The sequence below is a fragment of the Triticum urartu genome, chromosome 7, assembly GCF_003073215.2.
Source record: "Triticum urartu cultivar G1812 chromosome 7, Tu2.1, whole genome shotgun sequence".
NCBI classification, from domain to species: Eukaryota; Viridiplantae; Streptophyta; class Magnoliopsida; order Poales; family Poaceae; genus Triticum; species Triticum urartu.
In genome coordinates, this window is record NC_053028.1 from 221,277,273 (window position 1) to 221,293,077 (window position 15,805).

Below are 15,805 nucleotides of genomic sequence, written 5' to 3' on the forward strand. Positions count from 1 at the left end.
GTTAGCCATTGGATTTACATCCAACGTCCGGCATCCATCTTCAATCTCTCGTCTTCTTCCTCCAGCGCCACCGGGACCACCTGCTCCCGCCTCCTGCTGCTAGCAGCTCTGCTTAGCACGCTTCCTTGTGAAGTGCTACCCCACCACCGGCCAGGCCATCCCTCCACACCTCCTGTTCTTCTCCACCGACTGCCGAGCCACACCGCACCAGAACTAGTTAACCCTCGTACACCTTTCCGTCTGCGACTCCACTCGCGTGTCTTCCCATCTCTGACTCATTGTTGTCCGGGGCCTCGCCGTCGTCGACCACCTTGGATGCGCTCGGCGTGGCGTGGTCAACACACACAAAATGAATACTCCCCTGCTAGCTGGGAACCACCATAGTGGGAGGCTGACTTGTGGGCCTACTAAGTTGACGGGGACGGAGGACTTTGTCAACTTAGTCAATATGAATGATTCTAGTTCCAATGACCATACGATGTCCATCCAACAGCCGCAGTGCTTCTTCAACCTCTGGTCTTCTTGCTCCAGCCGCCCAAACCAGCGCCGGTCGTGCCGCCTGCTCCTGCCTCCCGTGGCCGGCTGTGCTGCGGCGGAGGCCTCACCTCCCCCTACTACTCCCACTGTTGGCCAGGCCATCCCTCTACTCACCCAAACCCCTTATTATTCGGCAGCGACGGTAGCTCACACCGCAGCCGAACCAGTGAACCCTCGTACTCCTCTCTTTGTGGGCATCCACTGCTGCATCTTCCCCGGCTCCGCGTCGTCCCCTTCGTAGGCCTCGCCATCGTCCACCGCCCTGGTGCTCTCGGCGTGACGTGGTTGACGTGGTCAACGGACGACTTCCATCGGGAAAGTACTGTACATGGAGAGGCTGACAGCTGGGTCCATGGCTGCAGCAAGGAAGTGCGACCTTATTACGATAATGATTCCTCCACTTGACAGCAGGGACCCACCAGACGGGCCAACGTATTTCGGAAAAAAGCGTTTCCCCTGACTGCTGGGACCGACCAGCTACATCTTCGCACGCAAGGAGGTGCTTCCATATTACGGGGAAAAAATGACTCGCCCCCTGACTGCTGGGAACAATCAGCTACATCTTCGCACGCAAGGAAGTGCCTCCTTATCCTCCCTGACAGTCGGGACCCACCTAGTCGAAGCATATGTAGTGTTGTCATTCTGGTCACAAACGTGTACGTACATACTGGTCGATCGGTCTGTCTGCAGGCTGCAGCGCTGAACCATGGCCGATTAAGGAAGGGCATGTGCCGTAGTAGAGGCGCACACGTAGCATGTACACGTACGTACAACCAGGTTGCAAGAAACTAAATACGGCCACATACCTACATACGGGCGGGGTCTCGAACGCCTACTCGCGCATACGTATGGCCAGGGCTCGTGTACATGGCTGGGTCGGAATGGAGAAACTGCGTCGTCGTGTTCATCGAGAGCCAACCAGCTTGGATGGAACGGCCGATCGAAACGAGGCTTGGCGTACCGCAGAACGGAGGAAGCGGCCTTGTGTTCGACCGACCACGGTTGAAACGGGGTCTTGTTCATCAGGAGGGGTTTGGCATACGCAAAACGGAGGAAACTGACTTCTCTTGGACCTCCTACGGTCGAAACAGGGTCCTGTTGATCGGGAGGGGTGTGGCGTACCGCAAAACGGGACTCCATGCGATACTGTTCATCTCCACCGTCGACTGCCTCCATGGGCTACTGTTCATCCACCGTCGACCTCCTCTAGCCTCCACCTGCGACTGTTCATCCATGACGTCTCCCCTCCTGCCTGCACCAGTCACTGTTCATCCACGGGACCCTATTCATCCAGCCTCCACCGCTCCTCCACCGGCTACTATTCTACCAGCCCTCTCCACGGGATGCTGTTCAACCACCCCTCCACTAGTTACTATTCATCCAGCCCTCCATCGACTACTGTTCAACCAGCCCTCCATGGGGTCCTGTTCATCCAGCCATCCATGGGGTCATGTTCATCCACCCGCAACCGGCTCGATCGGGGTCCTGTTCATCCAGTGGCAATGGCCTCTACTACCACGGGGTCCTATTCATCCAACCCCCCACCGGGAACTATTCATCCACCACCCAACAACGCTCACTGTTCATCAAGAGGTAGCATCGATCGACTTCAGTTAGCAGTAGTAGCGAAGGAATCATTCGGGTTCAGTTAACAGCAAGGGTTCGATCGGGGTTCGGTAACGTAGCTAGTGCAATCGCTCGGGTTCAGTTAGAGCCCAACGCCTCGCTCGGGTTCAGTTAGAGCGCAACGCCTCGCACACACGCGCGTACGTGTACGAGAGAAATGCGCAAACCTCCGTGCATTGCTCGGCCTCGACCACCCACCGTAACCGGGAACTCCCTGATATTTTCCTTCGCTTCTACTATGGTTTTTCGGTCATGGATGGCCCAAAGAATGTCATGCAGCTGCATCTCCGGCTCACCCAGGACGAAAAGCCCATTTTCTGTCATGATTTTTTTGTCATAGAAGTAGGATCCCACCACATCTATGATGATACCGGGTTTTGTCACAATTATCGTCATAGAATTGTCATAAGCATGACAGAAAAAAAATTGTTCGGCCCAAAATGTCACATGTGTGTCTTTTTGTGTAGTGTTTGGAGAGAATTAAGCGCAACTCTGAAGATTGGGAACTCGACGATGGTAAAGAGTCAGGTATTAAGCTTAAGTTTGATTGTGTTAAATCTTTTATGAATACCGATGCTTTTCAAAAGTTTAGCACTAAATATGGACTTGACTCTGAGATAGTAGCCTCCTTTTGTGAATCATTTGCTACTCATGTTGATCTCCCTAAGGAGAAGTAGTTTAAATATCACCCACCAGTTAAAGAAGAAATTAAAGAACCGGTACTAGCTAAAGAGGAAATCATAATTTATAACATTGACCCAGTTGTTCCTACTGCCACTAGTACAGAGAGGTGCTATACAAAAAATTTCAACCCCTTTTTGTGATGGCATTTGGAACCATCGCCTAGTGAGTGACGGTGATAGGGGGGTCCTTCCCTCCTGGCACACATGCTCGGCAAAATGAGGTCGTGTGCGACCGACAAGCGCTCAAATACGAAAATATGTATAGTAGAGCTAAAAAAATACAATTATACAGGCGAAATTGTTTCCGGTCACAAGTACATCCCACGCAGTCAGTATCGGTAAACGTTTCTGTTTGTATGTACATCCCACATAGTCGCTCCATGGAGAACGTTTCCGTTCATAGGTACATCACACACAATTTTCCCCGTTAAATCGTTTGTGATAGCGTTGCCATTGCACACGATATTAACAATTTTATCGTTTGCCTTATTGAATGCATCACACACAATGCGTAGAAGAAACTGTGCGGTAAAGGCTGTCCATCACACATAGTTTTTATGAGGTAAACGTTTGCACCAGGTGGCCTAACGGAAACAGTTTTCAAGAGGATGTCGTGTGTGATTGTTCGTTAATCTAACATGGTTTATTCCTAGAAACTGTGTGCGTTATTGAATGCATCACACATGGTGTTTTCTCAATAACCGTTTGCGATAGAAAAACCCAATTAGTAGGCTAATTATCTGATTATTAATAATCCATTTATTAATATAATTGACATTTGATACGTCTCCAACGTATCTATAATTTTTGATTGCTCCATGCTATATTATCTACTGTTTTGGACTATATATATTGCGCTTTATTTTCCACTTTTATATTATTTTTGGGACTAACCTATTAACTAGAGGCCAGCCCAGAATTGCTGTTTTTTTTGCCTATTTCTGTGTTTTGGAGAAACAGAATATCGAACGGAGTCCAAACGGAATAGAACTTTCGGGACCGTGATTTTCTCACCGAACGTGATCCGGGAGACTTGGACCCTACTCCAAGGAGTCAAAGAGGGGGTCACGAGGGTGGGAGGCCCCCCCTAGGGCGCGCCCCCTGCCTCGTTGGCCCCTTAGTGCTCCACCGACGTACTCCTTCCTCCTATATATACCTACGTACCCCCAAACGATGAGAACAGGAACCAAAAACCTAATTCCACCACCGTAACTTTCTGTATCCACGAGATCCCATCTTGGGGCCTGTTCCGGAGCTCCACCGGAGAGGGCCGTCATCACGGAGGGCTTCTACATCATCATAGCCTCTCCGATGAAGTGTGAGTAGTTTACCTCAGACCTTCGGGTCCATAGTTAGTAGCTAGATGGCTTCTTCTCTCTTTTTGGATCTCAATACAAAGTTCTCCCCCTCTCTCGTGGAGATCTATTCGATGTAATCTTCTTTTTGCGGTGTGTTTGTTGAGACCGGTGAATTGTGGGTTTATGATCAAGTCTATCTATGAATAATATTTGAATCTTCTCTGAATTCTTTTATGTATGATTGGTTATCTTTGCAAGTCTCTTCGAATTATCCATTTGGTTTGGCCAACTAGATTGGTAGTTCTTGCCATGGGAGAAGTGCTTAGCTTTGGGTTCGATCTTGCGGTGTCCTTTCCCAGTGACAGAAGGGGCGACAAGGCACGTATTGTATCATTGCCATCGAGGATAACAAGATGGGGTTTATTTCACATTGCATGAATTTATCTCTGTACATCATGTCATCTTGCTTAAGGCGTTACTCTGTTTTTAACTTAATACTCTAGATGCATGCTGGATAGCGGTCGATGAGTGGAGTAATAGTAGTAGATGCAAAATTGTTTCGGTCTACTTGTCACGGACGTGATGCCTATATACATGATCATGCCTAGATATTCTCATAACTATTCTCAATTCTTTCAATTTCTCAACAGTAATTTGTTCACCCACCATAGAATACTTATGCTCTTGAGAGAAGCCACTAGTGAAACCTATGGCCCCCGGGTCTATTCTCATCATATCAAACTCCATCACTTTAATCTTGCTTTGCTTTTTTACTTTGCCTTTACTTTTTACTTTGCATCTCTGTACCAAAAATATTATATCTATCAGATCTCACTCTCGTAAGTGACCGTGAAGGGATTGACAACCCCTAATCGCGTTGGTTGCGAGTAGCTATCGTTTTGTGCAGGTACGAGGGACTTGAGCGTGGCCTCCTACTGGATTGATACCTTGGTTCTCAAAAACTGAGGGAAATACTTACGCTACTTTGCTGCATCATCCCTTCCTCTTCGTGGAAATCCAACGCAAGCTCAAGAGGTAGCAAGAAGGATTTCTGGCATCGTTGCCAGGGAGTGTAGCACCTTTGGTAGGTGGAATTTGGTAAGGAAAAATTTATATAGTGTGCTGAAATTTACTGTGACTTGTTACTATGGAAAGTAATTCTCTGAGGGGCTTGTTCGGGGTATCTTCACCCCTTCTAGTAGAGCAAAGAGTTGCTCCTCAACCTACTGAACCTATTGAAAATGAAACTCCTTTTTAATTTCCTTCGGGTATGATGGAAAAACTGCTAGCTAACCCTTTTACAGGAGATGGAACAAAGCATCCTGATGAGCACTTAATATATGTGGATGAAGTTTGTGGATTATTTAAGCTTGCAGGTATACCCGATGATGTTGCTAAGAAGAAGGTCTTCCCTTTATCTTTGAAGGGAGATGCATTGATATGGTATAGGCTATGTGATGATATGAGATCATGGGACTATAAAAGATTGAAGTTGGAATTTCATCAAAAGTATTACCCTATGCATCTTGTTCATCGTGATCGCAATTATATATATAATTTCTGGCCTCGCGAAGGAGAAAGCATCGCTCAAGCTTGGGGGAGGCTTAAATCAATGTTATATTCATGCCCCAATCATGAGCTCTCAAGAGAAATGATCATTCAAAATTTTTATGCTCGATACTTCTTGTGCTGGCTCTTTTATGATGAAGACTATTGAATTTAAATGGAATTTATTGGATAGAATTAAACACAACTCTGAAGACTGGGACCTCGACGAAGGTAAGGAGTCAGGTATGACACCTAAGTTTGATTGTGTTAAATCTTTTATGGACACCGATATTTTTCGTAAGTTTAGCACTAAATATGGACTTGACTCTGAGATAGTAGCTTCTTTCTGTGAATCTTTTGCTACTTATGTTGATCTCCCTAAGGAGAAGTGGTTTAAATATCATCCTCCCATGGAAGTAAAAGTAGCCGCACCTACTAAAGTTGAAGAAAAGACTGTCACTTATAATGATCCTATTGTTCCTACTTCTTATGTTGAGAAACCACCTTTCCCTGTTAGAATAAAGGATCATGCTAAAGCTTCAACTGTTAATCGTAAAAGTAATATTAGAACTTATACACCTCCTGAGCAAGTTAAAGTAGAACCTAATATTGCTATTGTTAAAGATCTCTTGTCTGATAATATTGATGGGCATGTTATTCAGTTCGAAGGTGAAACTGCTAGAATTGCTAAACCTTGTGATAAAGATAAACATAGACCTGTGGTAGGGGTGCCTGTTATTTCTGTTAAAATAGGGGATCATTGTTATCATGGCTTATGTGATATGGGTGCTAGTGCTAGTGCAATACCTATTGACTTATATAAGAAATTATGCATGACATTGCACCTGTTGAGTTAGAAGAAATTGATGTTACTATTAAACTTGCTAATAGAGATACTATTTCACCAATGGGAATTGTTAGAGATGTTGAAGTCTTGTGTGGGAAAACTAAATATCCTGCTGATTTTCTTGTTCTTGGTTCCCCACAAGATAGCTTTTGTCCCATTATATTTGGTAGACCCTTCTTAAATACTGTCAATGCTACCATAGATTGCACAAAGAATGTTGTTACTGTTGGCTTGGATGATATGGTTCATGAGTTTAATTTCTCTAAATTTAGTAAACAACATCGTGAGGAAGAATTACCTAGTAAGGATGAAATTATTGGTCTTGCTTCTATTGTCGTACCTCCTAGTGATCCCTTAGAACATTATTTGCGAGACCATGAAAATGATATGTTCATGAATGAAAGAAGGGAAATAGATGAATTATTCTTTAAACAGGAACCTATTCTGCAACACAATTTGCCTGTTGAAATTTTAGGGGATCCTCCTCCACCCAAGGGTGATCCTGTGTTTGAGTTTAAACCGTTGCCTGATAATCTTAAATATGCTTATCTTGATGAAAAGAAGATATATCCTGTTATTGTTAGTGCTAACCTTTCAGAGCATGAAGAAGAAAGATTACTGAAAACTCTGAAGAAGCATCGTGCTGATATTGGATATACTCTTGATGATCTTAAGGGCATTGGTCCCACTCTATGTCAACATAAAATAAATTTGGAAGCAGATGCCAAACCAGTTCGTGATCCTCAACGATGTCTGAATCCTAAAATGAAAGAAGTGGTAAGAAAAGAAATACTAAAGCTTCTGGAGGCAGGTATAGTCTATCCCATTGCTGATAGTGAGTGGGTAAGTCTTGTCCATTGTGTCCCTAAGAAGGGAGGTATTACTGTTGTTCCTAATGATAAAGATGAATTGATTCCACAAAGAATTATCACAGGTTATAGGATGGTAATTGATTTCCGCAAATTAAATAAAGCTACTAAGAAAGATCATTACCCCTTACCTTTTATTGATCAAATGCTAGAAAGATTATGTAAACATACACACTATTGCTTTCTAGATGGATATTCTGGCTTCTCTCAAATACCTGTGTCGGCTAGAGATCAATCAAAGACTACTTTTACGTGCCCTTTTGGTACTTTTGCTTATAGGCGTATGCCTTTTGGTTTATGTAATGCACCTGCTACCTTTCAAAGATGCATGATGGCTATATTCTCTGACTTTTGTTAAAAGATTTGTGAGGTTTTCATGGACGACTTTTCCTTCTATGGTTCCTCTTTTGATGATTGCTTGAGCAATCTTGATCGAGTTTTGCAGAGATGTGAAGAAACTAATCTTGTCTTGAATTGGGAAAAGTGCCACTATATGGTTAATGAAGGTATTATCTTGGGGCACAAAGTTTCTGAAAGAGGTATTGAAGTTGATAAAGGCAAGGTCGATGCTATTGAAAAGATTCCATGTCCCAAGGACATCAAAGGTATAAGAAGTTTCCTTGGTCACGCCGGATTTTACAGGAGGTTCATTAAGGACTTCTCAAAAATTTCCCGGCCTCTAACTAATTTATTGCAAAAAGATATACCATTTGTCTTTGTTGATGGTTGTGTAGAAGCATTTAAAATACTTAAGAAAGATTTAGTCTCTGCACCTATTGTTCACCCACCTGATTGGAATTTACCCTTTGAAATTATGTGTGATGCTAGTGATTATGCTGTAGGTGCTGTTCTAGGGCAAAGAGTTGATAAGAAATGAAATGTTATTCATTATGCTAGTAAGAATCTAGAAAATGCTCAAAGAAATTATACTACTACTGAAAAGAGCTTTTAGCAGTTGTATTTGCTTGTGATAAGTTCAGATCTTATATTGTTGATTCTAAAGTAACTATTCACACTGATCATGCTGCTATTAAATATCTTATGGAAAAGAAACATGCTAAACCTAGACTTATTAGATGGGTTCTCTTGCTACAAGAATTTGATTTGAATATTGTTGATAGAAAGGGAGCAGAGAACCCCGTTGCAGACAACTTGTCTAGGTTAGAGAATGTTCTTGATGACCCACTACCTATTAATGATAGCTTTCCTGATGAACAATTAAATGTTATAAGTACTTCTCATAGTACTCCATGGTATGCTGATTATGCTAATTATATTGTTGCTAAATTTATACCACCTAGCTTCACATACCAACAAAAGAAAAAGTTTTTCTATGATTTAAGACATTACTTTTGGGATGACCCACATCTTTATAAAGAAGGAGTAGATGGTGTTATTAGACATTGTGTACCTAAGCATGAACAGGAATAGATCCTATGCAAGTGTCACTCCGAGTCTTATGGAGGACACCACGCTGGAGATAGAACTGCACATAAGGTATTGCAATCTGGTTTTTATTGGCCTACTCTCTTCAAGGATCCCCATAAGTTTGTCTTGTCTTGTGATGAATGTTAAAGAATTGGTAATATTAGTAGACGTCAAGAAATGTCTATGAATTATTCTCTTGTTATTGAACCGTTTGATGTTTGGGGCTTTGATTATATGGGACCTTTTCCTGCCTCTAATGGATACACACATATTCTAGTCGCTGTTGATTACGTTACTAAGTGGGTAGAAGCTATTCCAACTAGTAGTGCTGATCATAAAACTTCTATTAAAATGCTTAAGTAAGTTATTTCCCCGAGGTTTGGAGTCCCAAGATATTTAATGACTGATGGTGGTTCACACTTTATTCATGGTGCTTTCCGTAAAATGCTTGCTAAGTGTGATGTTAATCATAGAATTGCATCTCCTTATCACCCTCAGTCTAGTGGTCAAGTAGAGTTGAGCAATAGAGAGCTCAAATTAATTTTGCAAAAGACTGTTAATAGGTCTAGAAAGAATTGGTCTGAGAAACTTGATGATGCATTATGGGCTTATAGAACTGCATACAATAATCCTATGGGTATGTCTCCGAATAAAGTGGTTTATGGAAAAGCATGTCACTTACCTCTCGAACTAGAACATAAGGCGTATTGGGCTATTAAAGAGCTCAACTACGATTTTAAAATTGCCGGTGAGAAGAGGTTATTTGATATTAGCTCACTTGATGAATGGAGAACCCAAGATTATGAAAATGCCAAGTTGTTTAAAGAAAAAGTTAAAACATGACATGACAAAAGGATACAAAAGCGTGAGTTTAATGTAGGTGATTATGTATTGCTATGCAACTCTCGTTTAAGATTTTTTGCAGGCAAACCTCTCTCTAAATGGGAAGGCCCCTATGTTATCGAAGAGGTCTATCGTTCCGGTGCCATAAAAATCAACAACTTCGAGGGCACAAATCCGAAGGTGGTAAACGGTCAAAGAATCAAACATTATATCTCAGGTAATCCCATAAATGTCGAAACCAATATTATTGAAACCGTAACCCTGGAGGAATACATAAGGGACACTTTCCGGAACGTTTTAGACTCCGAAAAGTAATAGGTATGTGGTACGGTAAGTAAACCGACTCCAAAACAATTTTTAAGGCAATATTTCTATGTTTTGGAATATTTAGAAAATTAGAAAAATAAGTAGCAGTCCGGGAAGGACACGAGGGCCCCACGAGGGTGGTGGGCACGCCCTACCCCTTTGGGCGCGCCCCCCTACCACGTGTGCCTTCCGGACTCCGTTTTCTTGCACGTTACATATTTTGGTCGGTAAAAATTCATTATATAACCTCCTGAAGGTTTTAACTCCCGTATCACGCAAACCTCCTCTGTTCTTGTTTCGAGATGTTCTCTGTCAGGGTTTTCCAGGCTAGGCATCATGTCGTCTCCCTCCTCCAACAATGGTGACAACGATGATTGGCTAATGAAGATAGATCTGAAGAGGGAAGAACCCACGAGGGTCAACAAGGATGAAGGGATCAAGAAGGCCACGGAGGATCAAGCTCCGGCAGCAAAAGACATCCTTCAACTTGATCATAACCTTCTTACCTCAACTGAGGTCGAAGCTTTCAAGATGATTGAGTTAGCTCGTATACAAAACAAGTATCTCACACAAGAAAATATTTTGTTGAAGGAGCATATTGTCGCACTCAAGGGCATTATTCGCAAGCTGGAGGACCTCTTACGCTCGATGTGCGATTATCCGTCACCTCCACCTTCTTCATCGACAAAGGAGATATAATCACATGGGTATGGGCACTCCCCTTGGCAACTGCCAAGCTTGGGGGAGGTGCCCCAGTATCGTATCACAATCACAACTCCTATCTTTATCATTTTTCTTAGTTTGATCCTATTAGTAGTATCTTGATCTAGTAGAATAAAGTTTATGGCATGATCTAGTTTTGAGTTTTGCTTTTTGATCTCTCTATGTAATCGAGTCCGTGAGCTATATATAATAAAGATTAGTGTTGAGTCAAGGGCTTGATTATTTTGCCATGATCTTGGGTGAATAAAAGAAAAAAAGAAACAAAAAGAAACAAAAAGTTCATATTGATCTTATTGAGAGTAATGGCTTCACATAGGAAGGGTATGATGATTAAAAGTTGTTGGGAGTTGGCAGGCATAGCTTTGGTCATTGTTGCAATTAATAGGAAGTAATAAGGAAAGAGAGGTTTCACATATAGATATATTATCATTGATATCTTTTATCATTGGCAGCACTCATTAAAATATGACATGCTAAAGGGTTGATGTTGGACAAGGAAGACAACGTAATGAGTTATGTCTTTCTTGTATCTGAGATAAAGTATGTTGTCATGGATCCTATAACTTGTTGAGCTTGCCTTTCCCCCTCATGCTAGCCAAATTCTCAGCACCCAGTAGAAATGCTACTTGTGCTTCTAGATACCCTTAAACCAGTTTTGCCATGAGAGTCCACCATATCTACCTATGGATTGAGTAAGATCCTTCAAGTAAGTTGTCATCGGTACAAAGCAATAAAAATTGCTCTAAATATGTATGATTGATTGGTGTGGGAAAAATAAGCTTTATACGATCTGGTGATGTGGAAGTAATAAAAGCGACGGACTGCATAATAAAGGTTCATATCACAAGGGGCAATATAAAGTGATGTTCTTTCGCATTGAGATTTTATGCATCCAACCATAAAAGCGCATGGCAACCTCTGCTTCCCTCTGCGAAGGGCCTATCCTTTATTATTATCTTCTACCTTATGCAAGAATCATGGTGATTTTCGCCTTTTCTTTTTCATTTTATCCTTTGGCAAGCTTAGCATGTTGGAAAGAACATGATATATATATATATATATATATATATATATATATATATATCTAATTGGATGTAGGGGAGCATGAACCATTATTGTTGACATTACCCTTGAGGTAAAAGGTTGTGGGGCAAAACCACAAGCCCCTATCTTTCTCTATGTCCGATTAAGACTCCGTAACCACAAGTATTGCGTGAGTGTTAGCGATTATGGAGGACTAAATGATAGTTGAGTATGTGGACTTGCTTTTTAGCTCTGACATAGACTCTTTCCGATGTTATGAAAAATTGCAATTGCTTCAATGACTGAGATATAGTTTGTCGGAGTCCAATAAGGTTTATGATTTATACTTTTGCATTGTGAATAGATCATCACTTGAACATAAGTGATCATATGACAAAATGTATATATGTTGCTATTATGAGAATAATCATGATGCCTTCATGTCCATATTTTATTTTTATCGACACCTCTACCTCTAATCATGAGGACATATTTATTGTTATCGGCTTTTCGCTTGAGGACAAGCGAGGTCTAAGCTTGGGGGAGTTGATACGTCCATTTTGCATCATGCTTTTATATCGATATTTATTGCATTATGGACTGTTATTTCACTTTATGTCATAATACTTATGGCTACTCTCTCTTATTTTACAAGGTTTACATAAGGAGGGAGAATGCCGGCAGCTGGAATTCTGGGCTAGAAAAGGAGCAAATATTAGAGACCTATTCTGTGCAACTCCAAAAGTCCTGAAACTCCACGGAACATCTTAAAATAAATAAAGAAAAATCCTCGCCAAATATGAAGGCCAGGGGGCCCACACCCTGCTCACTGGTGGCTCTCCTGGTGGCTCTCCGACGTCCATCTTCTCCTATATGAAGTCTTTCATGAGAAAAAAAATAGGAAGGAACTTTTCAGGACGAGACTCCGCTGCCACGAGGCGGAACCTTGGTGGAACCAATCTAGAGCTCCGGCAGAGCTGTTCTGCCGGGGATACTTCCCTCCGGGAGGGGGAAATCATCACCATAGTCATCACCAATGCTCCTCTCATCGGGAGAGGGCAATCTCCATCAACATCTTCACCAGCACCATCTCATCTCCAAACCCTAGTTCATCTCTTGTATCCAATTCTTGTCTCAAAGTCCAGGATTGGTGCTAGTAGGTTGCTAGTAGTGTTGATTACTCCTTGTAGTTGATGCTAGTTGGTTTATTTGGTGGAAGATCATATGTTCAGATACTATATGCATATTATTATCCCTCTGATTATGAACATGAATATGCTTTGTGAGTAATTACATTTGTTCCTGAGGACAAGGGAGAAGTCTTGCTATTAGTAGTCATGTGAATTTGGTATTCATTTGATATTTTGATAAGATGTATGTTGTCTAGCCTCTAGTGGTGTTATGTGAATGTCGACTACATAACACTTCACCATAATTTGGGCCTAGAGGAAGGCATTGGGAAGTAATAAGTAGATGATGGGTTGCTAGAGTGACAGAAGCTTAAACCCTAGTTTATGCATTGCTTCGTAAGGGGCTGATTTGGATCCATATGTTTCATGCTATGGTTAGGTTTACCTTAATACTTTGTTGTAGTTGCGGATGCTTGCAATAGAGGTTAATCATAAGTGGGATGCTTGTTCAAGTAAGAACAACACCCAAGCACCAGTCCACCCACATATCAGATTATCAAAGTATCGAACGCGAATCATATGAACGTGATGAAAACTAGCTTGACGATATTCCCATGTGTCCTCAGGAGCGCTTTTCCTATTATAAAAGAGTCTGTTCCGGCTTGTCCTTTGCTACAAAAGGATTGGGCCACCTTGCTGCACTTTATTTACTTTTGTTACTTGTTGCTCGTTACAATTTATCTTATCACAAAACTATCTGTTACCACTTATTTCAGTACTTGCAGAGAATACCTTGCTGAAAACCGCTTATCATTTCCTTCTGCTCCTCGTTTGGTTCGACACTCTTACTTATCGAAAGGACTATGATAGATCCCCTATACTTGTGGGTCATCAACATTTCATTTTGAGCACACGATATATTTCATTTTCATAATTGAAATACATCAGAGTACAACATCATATAGTTTCAGCACTCAGCTACCCCATTACACAAGTATACCAACACTAAGTTTCACATGCAACATCTATAACCTTTCGAAATTAGCATCATAGATGGTACATAGACAGATGTATCTCATCTGGAAAACTGCTGAAGCAGAAGGCGAATATTGAGCCTTCATTGATGTTGAAGATCCTTGTAACTTCAGGCCAGTGCATGTGGATGATTGACCGTCCATCCTTCGTCCTCTTCAGGAACACTTCAATATTGAACCGTGGGTGTTGTATGAATACCTTCCTCGCCTCCTGACCATACAGGTGATTTGAGAGGTAATCATCAGTGAACTTCTTTGGAAAGGCCTAAAAACAAGGATGTGCATAAATATTTCTCTATATTGAAAATGGGGCAAAGGAATAAGAAAGGCAAGGTATAATAGTTAGTACCATCTTGTAGTGAACTGATGTCTTCTTCATTGTGCAGACAAAGATCATGTTGTTTTTTGTTGCTAATTTCTTTATCCTAACAATCTTTCTGAATTTCTTGACTTGACTGATATTCATGGACAACTCATTTCCCGATATGCAAAAAGGGTCAAACAGTGGGTCAAAAGCTCTGACAGCAGGACCTACATGTGCAAGATCAAATTGTTAAAAACCTAAATATTAGAAAGGTTCCTGCAATTGCACAATAATGTGCTATTAAACAACGGACAATGCACATGCTAACCTCGATTGTAAACCTCAGTGCTTCCCATTGTTTCCCTGCAACACATATAAGGGAGTTAGTCATCAGGTTAAGTAATGGTTCACATGCTATCAGTAAAATATATTGATGAAAAATAAACACATTGCAGATTCATCAGATTAATTCAAGCCGCATGGAAAACCCATTTATCCAAACCAAGAATTATTAAGAACTAGGAAATATAGCACTTGTATATGTTTCTCATGTATTAAGTGCAGCCAAATTCGATTTATTCCTCACATGCACAATAATACAAAATTCTACCCACGACAATTGGACATCGCATTGCAGAATTGAACCAAGCAGTTAACTAGACACCATAACAAATGAACCAAACATTAACTGAGCACCACATTGCATAATATAAAATACTCCTAATAGAAGATCAGACAGTTAACCAAACCAAGCATGCTTAACAACTTGGAAATATATCAATTGTATTTGTTTCTCATGTATTTAGTACATCCAAATTCAATTTATTTCCTCACATGGTATACAACAACAAAATGCACCCACAACAATTGAACATCGCATTGCAGAATTGAACCAAACAAAACAGTTAACTAAACACCAAAACAAATGAACCAAACGTTAACTGAGCACCACATTACACAATATAACATACTCCTAATAGAAGAGGAGACACTTAACGAAAGCAAGCATGCTTAACAACTTGGAAATATAGCAATTGTATTTGTTTCGCATGTATTTAGTACAGCCAAATTCGATTTATTTCTCACATGGTATACTATACAATAACAGAATGCACCCACAACAATTGAACATCACATTGCAGAATTGAACCAAACAGCCAACCGAGTCGCGTCGTTGGCGCGCAAGGCATCTACGGTAGCCTCGACAGTGAGGTGCTCCTCCAAGATCTAGGGGTTAACACAAATGACAGCTATCATGACCTCATCCGCGCATGTGGTCGCGAGTTGCTTCTCCGCTGCCAAATGCTCCTTGGGATCCTAGTTATACTGCGTGCACCATGGCTTAGGGCTGCACTTATCTGATGGAGGGGTCAGTGATTTGGGTGGAAGGTGTCGCGCCAGCGGTCGGGGCATGTGGGATGTGGAAGGAGGAGGAGGATGGCGGTCGGGTGTGGATTACCTTCCTGGATAGGCGAGGCCGAGCAGTGTGAAGGAGGGTCGTCAGCGAGGAGGCGACGCTGCAAGCAAGGAGTGAAGGTTTCAACTTGGAAAGGAAGGCGAAAATAGGGGAAATGTGGCTTTTGGCAAGGGGGAGGTGGAGGGGAGG